The sequence below is a fragment of the Mustela putorius genome, unplaced genomic scaffold (assembly GCF_011764305.1).
Source record: "Mustela putorius furo isolate JIRA1106 unplaced genomic scaffold, ASM1176430v1.1 tig00003869_pilon_pilon_pilon, whole genome shotgun sequence".
Lineage (NCBI taxonomy): Eukaryota > Metazoa > Chordata > Mammalia > Carnivora > Mustelidae > Mustela > Mustela putorius.
The window spans coordinates 4,429,129-4,437,840 of NW_025422021.1; the positions used below are offsets into that span (position 1 = coordinate 4,429,129).

General features: G+C 39.4%; 1 protein-coding gene across 2 annotated transcripts in view; it reads left to right on the forward strand.

Moving 5' to 3' along the window:
* Positions 1 to 8,712, forward strand: part of PDE11A (phosphodiesterase 11A) — a 427,278-nt gene that overhangs the window by 65,968 nt on the left and 352,598 nt on the right. The gene's annotated exons all lie outside the window — the stretch shown is intronic.

An 8,712-nucleotide genomic window follows, 5' to 3' on the forward strand; every position in this document is an offset into this window, starting at 1 on the left:
CACCAAACGCTCCGAACTTTCCAGTCTTTTCCTTTGAAACAGTGTACCTTGATTGTTTCTCTCTGGTTGGCTCCTCTAATTCACTTTTTTTTCCCGATTGACTTTTTTTACATGTTCCTCTCTGTTTTCTGATTCAGCCTTCTTTTCTTTTCTTTCTTTCTTTCTTTCTTTTTTTTTTTTTTTGTAAGATTTTATTTATTTATTTGACAGAGAGATCACAAGTAGACAGAGAGACAGGCATGGCAGGGGCAGGCTCCCAGCTGACAGAAAGAGTCCGATGTGGGGCTCAGTCCCAGGACCCTGAGATCATGACCGCAGCTGAAGGCAGAGGCTTTAACCCACTGAACCACCCAGGTGCTGCTTGGCCTTTTCAAATGCTACCTATGTTTGACATCGTCTTTCACCTTTTGACCACAGCACATCCTTACACCGAGCCCAGGCAGTTGCTGTACCACACACTGATCCAGATCCAGTGTCCTGAGCCCTCAATTGCCTGTTAGAGGAGACGGGAATAGAGTTTTGGCTCCCTATCATGACCTATCAAAAGTACTTAACCTTTCCTTGGAAATTTATTAAGAAACTTGGCCAAGATGCATTGATTTTTGCTGGACCACAGAAGAGTGTTTTAGCTGTGTAATTCCTTCTTGTGATGACTTTAAGAGGTTTGTTTTATCTCAGATCACTGCTAAGGCAAGCACACCTCTAAATAAGTTATTTGCAAAAATATGGATTATTGTGATTATTTCTCATCTGTTTTTATTTCAGTTGAGCTGAAAGAATTTGTGGCTAGGAAATTTACAAGTAGCCATGATCCTGTTTCAGGGAAGAGGCCAATCTGAAAAGATGGTGTCAGATGTCCTGTGGGTGGATGGTCTAAGATGACAGGTCAAGGAAATTACGCAGGTTTTTGTTACTCTGCATGTCACAATTGGAGTCAGTCCTGATGAATTACTAAGGGCCTTAAAACTTCCATCTGGTGTGTGTGTGGGTGGGGGGACCTCCATGAGATCAAATTTAGAAGCACAAGGTGAAATATAAGAGGGAAAATTTTTATTTCAACCTTAAGTCTTTACTAATCTTTATGGATCTGGACTAAAGTTGCTTCAAGTTTTTATAATTAAGATTCAGATGATGTGACATATAAAATGAGTACACTGTGTGTTGTGTGGATGTGAAAAATCAAGCAGTCCTGTGTTAATATCCAGGCTGAGTCACTTAACTGCCCACAACCTTGGGTCATTGTTTTACTGCTCATTACTTTCATTATCATACATGTAAATTACCTACTGTGCAATTCCCAAGGTGTTCTTCCCAGTTGACAAGAACAGAGCCATTAGAGGTATTAGAATCTTCTGTCATTGGTGTTTTGCATATATTTCTTTAGTACTCTGAACCACAGAATAGAGGAAACATAAATCCTTTGTTAACCCCTGCTGTCAAAACTGAGTTGTAATTAAGCCCACCAGGTACATCTTCATTAATGAAAAGTGGGGTCAAAAGGGTACCTCATTCCTGGTTAAAATACTTCAGTCAAGGGGGATATGGGTGTTATGCCTACTTGGAACCTCTGTGGTTCAACATTCGTGAATTATTCAATCTTCTATTTCTTGTTGCTTGCAACAGTGATTTAGTACGAGGTTGATATGAAGCACTTTAGTAGTAAGAAGCTATGTTTTGGTTACAGACTTCCTTCCCCTAACTGTTGTTGTTTTTTAAAAACTTCTGTGTAACATAATAATAATTTTGGAGATTTCATGGCCGAAAATCTTATGTACTTTCAGGATTTGAAAATCAATTTTACCATTCTGAATATTAAAAATTGCGTACTAAGGTCCATTTCAGATTGAATGGAAGGGATATAAACCTGATTACCTATACTTTAATATCTTCCAATATTCACACACAAGTTTATTGATTTTGTTTAACCACCTACCCTTTAAAATTGCATATATACGCAACTAATGAATCATTGAACACTACATCAAAAACTGGTGATGTACTATATGTTAGCTAATTGAATATAATAATGAAAAATCAAAAAAGAAAAATAAATCAAATTGTATATATAGTGAAAGTTTGTTAGATGTTTTATAATATAAATAGATACAATATATAACTCATATGGATTTCATTAATTATATGTATTTTTAGAATTACTGTAGAAACACTATGTGATATGTGAAGTCAGTTGAGCTGTATTATATCCCTTTTCTTATTTTCATGTAAGAAAATGACCACACTTAATTGTTCCCTTTGCTCACACAAGACAGCATACTCATCACTTAGACCCCTACAGAAACAGGAAAAAGGAATAGGAATATTTATACAGTTTCTTTAAAGTTTTTTGAAAAGAAAGGGAGGGAGGAGTCAAGATGGCAGAGAAGTAGCAGGCTGAGACGACATCAGGAAACAGGAGATCAGCTAGATAGTTTATCTAACCATTGCGAACACCTACAAATCCAATGGGAAATCGAAGAGAAGAAGAGCAACAATTCTACAAACAGAAAATCGATCACTTTCTGAAAGGTAGGACCTGCGAAGAACTGAATCCAAAGTGACAGGAAGATAGACCACGGCGAGGAGAGGCCAGCTCCCGGCAAGTGGTGGAGCAACGGAGCACAAAATCAGGACTTTTAAAAGTCTGCTCCACGGAGGGACAATGCTCCAGAGGCTCAACCGGGGGGAAGCCCATGCGGGGTCAGCATAACTCCACGCCCTGGGGGGGTCACAGATGGACCGGAGGTGTCTTGAGTGTCGCAGAGCTTGCAGGTATTAGAGCAGGGAAGCCAGCTACAGTGACAAAGCTGAGGAGTGAGCTCTCAGCTCAGGGTTACCTTGAACTGGTTGAAGGCTCGGTGAGCTCCGAGCGCGGCTGAAGGCCACAGAGATGGAAGTGCCCGGACGCTTTTCTCCAAGTGTGACTGATTGAGCGCTTTCCTAGAAGTGCGACCAGAGGCCAGGGAGATGGCGGCAATTGGGCGCTTTTCTCTGAGGGCGCACTGAGGAGCGGGATCCTGGGCTCTCGGCTCCTCCAGGCAGAAGACTGGGAGGCCGCCATCTTCATTCCAGTCCTCCGCAACTCTACGGAAAGTGCTCAGGGAACAAAAGCTCCTGAAAGCAAACCCAAGCAGATTACTTAGCCCAGCCCCTGGTAAGGGCAGTGCAATTCCCCCTGGGGCAAAGACACTTGAGAATCACTACAACAGGCCTCTCCCCCAGAAGATCAACAAGAAACCCAGCTAAGGAAAACAGCGGAATTCCAGAGGAGGATAAAGCAAATCTTATCTGGACAAAATGACAAGGTGGAAAAACTCACCACAGAAAAAAGAACAAGAGGTAGTACCAAAGGCTGGGGACCTAATCAATACAGACATTGCTAGTATGACAGATCTAGAGTTCAGAATGACAATTCTCAAGGTTCTAGCCAGGCTCGAAAAAGGCAAAGAAGCTATTAGAGAAACCCTCTCCAGAGAGATAAAAGCCCTTTCTGGAGAAATAAAAGAACTAAAATCTAACCAAGTTGAAATTAAAAAAAAAGCTATTAATGAGATGAAATCAAAAGTGGAAGCTCTTACTGCTAGGATAAATGAGGCAGAAGAAAGAATTAGTGACATAGAAGACCAAATGACAGAGAATAAAGAAGCTGAGCAAAAGAGAGACAAACAAATACTGGACCACGAGGAGAGAATTCGAGAGATAAGTGATACATAAGACGACACAACATTAGAATAATTGGGATTCCAGAAGAAGAAGAAAGAGAGAGGGGAGCAGAAGGTATATTGGAGAGAATTATTGTAGAGAATTTCACTAATATGGCAAAGGGAACAAACATCAAAATCCAGGAGATGCTAAGAACACCCCTCAAAATCAATAAAAATAGGTCCACATCTCGTCACCTGATAGTAAAATTTACAAGTCTTAGTGACAAAGAAAATCCTGAAAGCAGCCCGGGATAAGAAGTCTGTAACATACAAGGGTAAAAACATTAGATTGGCAGCGGACCTATCCACAGAGACCTGGCAGGCCAGAAAGAACTGGCATGATATATTCAGAGCACTAAACGAGAAAAACATGCAGCCAAGAATACTATATCCAGCTAGGCTATCATTGAAAATAGAAGGAGAGGTAAAAAGCTTCCAGGACAAACAAAAACTGAAAGAATTTGCAAACACCAAACCAGCTCTACAGGAAATATTGAAAGGCGTCCTTTAAGCAAAGAGAGACCCTAAAAGTAGTAAATCATAAAGAAACAGAGACAATATACAGTAACAGTCACCTTACAGGCAATACAATGCCATTAAATTCATTTATCTCAATAGTTATCCTGAGTGTTAATGGGCTAAATGCCCATCAAAAGACCCAGGGTATCAGAATGGATAAAAAAACAAAACCCATCAATATGCTACCTACAAGAAACTCATTTTAGACCCAAAGACACCTCCAGATTTAAAGTGAGGGGGCAGAAAACAATGTACCATGCTAATGGACATCAGAAGAAAGCTGGGGTGGCAATCCTTATATCAGATCAATTAGATTTTAAGCCAAAGACTCTAATAAGAGCTGAGGAAGGACACTATATCATACTCAAAGGATCTGTCCAACAAGAAGACCTAACCTAACAATTTTAAATATCTATGCCCCTAACATGGGAGCAGCCAACTATATAAACCAATTAATAACAAAATCAAAGAAACTCAAGAATAATACAATAATAGTAGGGGACTTTAATACTCCCCTCACTGAAATGGACAGATCATCCAAGCAAAAGATCAACAAGGAAATAAAGGCCTTAAATGACACACTGGACCAGATGGACATCACAGATATATTCAGAACATTCCATCCCAAAGCAACAGAATACACATTCTTCTCTAGTGCACATGGAACATTCTCCAGAATAGATCACCTCCTGGGTCATAAATCTGGTCTCAACCAGTATCAAAAGGTTGGGATCATTCCCTGCATATTTTCAGACCACAATGCTCTGAAGCTAGAAATCAATCACAAGAGGAAATTTGGAAAGAACCCCAAATACCTGGAGACTAAACAACATCCTTCTAAAAAACGAATGGGTCAACCAGGAAATTAAAGAAGAATTGAAAAATTCATGGAAACAAATGATAATGAAAACACAATGGTTCAAAATCTGTGGGACACAGCAAAGGCAGTCTTGAGAGGAAAATATATAGCGGTACAAGCCTTTCTCAAGAAACAAGAAATGTCTCAAGTATACAACCTAACCCTACACTTAAAGGAGCTGGAGAAAGAAAGCCTAAACCCAGCAGGAGAAGAGAAATCATAAAGATCAGAGCAGAAATCAATGAAACAGAAGCTAAAAAGATAATAGAACAAATCAATGAAGCTAGGAGCTGGTTCTTTGAAAGAATTAATAAGATTGATAAACCCCTGGCCAGACTTATCAAATAGAAAAGACAAAGGACCCAAATAAATAAAATCATGAAGAAAGAGGAGAGATCACAACCAACCCAAAGAAATACAAACAATTATAAGAACATACTATGAGCAACTCTACACCAACAAATTCGACAATCTGGAAGAAATGGATACATTTCTAGAGACATATAAACTACCGCAACTGAACCAGGAAGAAATAGAAAACCTGAACAGACCCATAACCAGTAAGGAGATTGAAACAGTCATCAAATATCTTCAAACAAAGAAAAGTCCAGGGCCAGATGGCTTCCCAGGGGAATTCTACCAAACATTTAAAGAATTAGTTCCTATTCTCCTGAAACTATTCCAAAAATAGAAATGGAAGGAAAACTTCCAAACTCATTTTATGAGGCCAGCATCACCTTGATCCCAAAACCAGACAAGGATCCCATCAAAAAAGAGAACTACAGACCAATATCGTTGATGAACACAGATGCGAAAATTCTCACCAAAATACTGGCCAATAGGATCCAACAGTACATTAAAAGGATTATTCACCATGACAAAGTGGGATTTATTCCAGGGCTGCAACTTTGGTTCATCATCTGCAAATCAATCAATGTGATACAATACATTAATAAAGAAAGAATAAGAACCATATAATACGCTCAATAGATGCTGAAAAAGCATTTGACAAAGTGAAGCATCCCTTCCTGATTAAAACTCTTCAAAGTGTAGGGATAGAGGGCACATACCTCAATACTATCAAAGCCATCTATGAAAACCCACCGCAAATATCATTCTCAATGGAGAAAAACTGAAAGCTTTCCCGCTAAGGTCAGGAACATGGCAAGGATGTCTGTTATCACCACTGCTGTTCAATATAGTACTAGGAATCCTAGCCTCAGCAATCAGACAACAAAAAGAAATTAAAGGCAACCAAATCGGCAAAGAAGAAGTCACACTATCACTCTTCTCAGATGATATGATACTATATGTGGAAAACCCAAAATACTCCACTCCAAAACTGCTAGAACTGCACAGAAATCAGTTGTGTTTCTTTACACTAACGACAAGACAGAAGAAAGAGAAATTAAGGAGTCAGTCCCATTTACAATTGCACCCAAAACCATAAGATACCTAGGAATAAACCTAACCAAAGAGGCAAAGAATCTATACTCAGAAAACTATAAAGTACTCATGAAAGACATTGAGGAAGACACAAAGAAATGGAAAAATGTTCCATGCTCCTGGATTGGAAGAATAAATATTGTGAAAATGTCTATGCTACCTAAAGCAATCTACACATTTAATGCAATCCCTATCAAAATCCCATCCATTTTTTTCAAAGAAATAGAAGAAACAATTCTAAAATTTATATGGAACCCATAAAGACCTTGAATAGCCAAAGGAATATTGAAAAAGAAAGCCAAAGTTGGTGGCATCACAATTCCAGACTTCAAGCTCTATTACAAAGCTGTCATCATCAAGACAGCATGGTACTGGCACAAAAACAGACACATAGATCAGTGGAACAGAATAGAGAGCCCAGAAATAGACCCTCAACTCTATGGTCAACTAATTTTTGACAAAGCAGGAAGGAATGTCCAATGGGAAAAAGCAGTCTCTTCAACAAATCGTTCTTGGAAAATTGGACAGCCACATGCAGAAAAATGAAATTGGACTATTTCCTTATACAATACATGGAAACAGACTCAAAATGGATGAAGGACCTCAATGTGAGAAAGGAATCCATAAAAATCCTTGAGGAGAACACAGGCAGCAACCTCTTTGACCTCAACCGCAGCAACTTCTTCCTAGGAACATTGCCAAAGGCAAGGGAAGCAAGGACAAAAACGAACGATTGGGATTTCATCAAGATCAAAAGCTTTTGCACAGCAAAGGAAACAGTTAACAAAACCAAAAGACAACTGACAGAATGGGAGAAGATATTTGCAAACGACATATCAGATAAAGGGCTAGTATCCAAAATCTATAAAGAGCTTAGCAAACTCAACACCCAAAGAACAAATAATCCAATCAAGAAATGGGCAGAAGACATGAACAGACATTTCTGCAAAGAAGACATCCATATGGCCAACAGACACATCAAAAAGTGCTCCACATCACTCAGCATCAGGGAAATACAAATCAAAACCACAATGAGGTATCACCTCACACCAGTCAGAATGGCTAAAATTAACAAGTCAAGGAATGACAGATCCTGGAGAGGATGCGAAAAGAGGGGACCTCTCCTACACTGTTGGTGGGAATGCAAGCTGTTGCAACCACTCTGGAAAACTGTGTGGAGTTTCCTCAAAAAACTGAAAATAGAGCTACCCTATGACCCAGCGATTGCACTACTGGGTATATATCCTAAAGATACAAACATGGTACTCTGAAGGGGCACATGCACCCAAATGTTTATAGCAGCAATGTCCACACTAGCCAAACTATGTAAAGAGCCTAGATGTCCATCAAGGCTTGAATGGATCAAGAAGATGTGGTATATATACACAATGGAATACTATGCAGCCATCAAAAGAAATGAAATCTTGCCATTTGCGACGACATGGATGGAACTAGAGGGTATTATGGTTAATGAAATAAGTCAATTGGAGAAAGACAACTATCATATGATCTCCCTGATATGAAGAAGTGGAGATGCAATGTAGGGGGGTGGTTGGGGAGTAGGAAAAGAAAAAATGAAAGAAGGTGGGATTGGGAGGGAGACAAACCATAAAGGACTCAATCTCAAAAAACAGACTGAGGGTTGCTGGGGGGAGGGAGGATGGGAGAGGATGGTGGGGATATGGACATTGGGGAGGGTTTGTGCTATGATGAGTGCTGTAAAATGTGTAAACCTGGCGATTCACAGACCTGTACCCCGGGCATAGAAATACATTATATGTTTATTTAAAAATTTTTTTTTAATAAAAAATATTTTAAAAAGAAAGGGAAAACTCCTTTTCTTTAAATAGGAATAGAGATGCTTTTTAGAGGTCAGTTAATTTATTCTTTAAGTAACGTCTACATCCAATATGGGGTTTGAACTCATGACCCTGTGATCAGGAGTCAGATACTCTGCTGACTGAGCCAGCCAGGTACCCCAGGAAAAATTTCTTAATGTGGCAAAGTTATTTTTATTACCATCTAAAGTTTCTAGCAGATAACAAATATGGCTCTTATGACAAAGTTACTATTGTCCTTCTTGACAGCCATGAACCAAGGAATGTAGACAGCCTACAAAAGCTAGAAAAGGCAAGGAAATGCTTTTCTAGGCTCCCCTAGAGCCTCCAGAGGGAACACAGCCCTGCT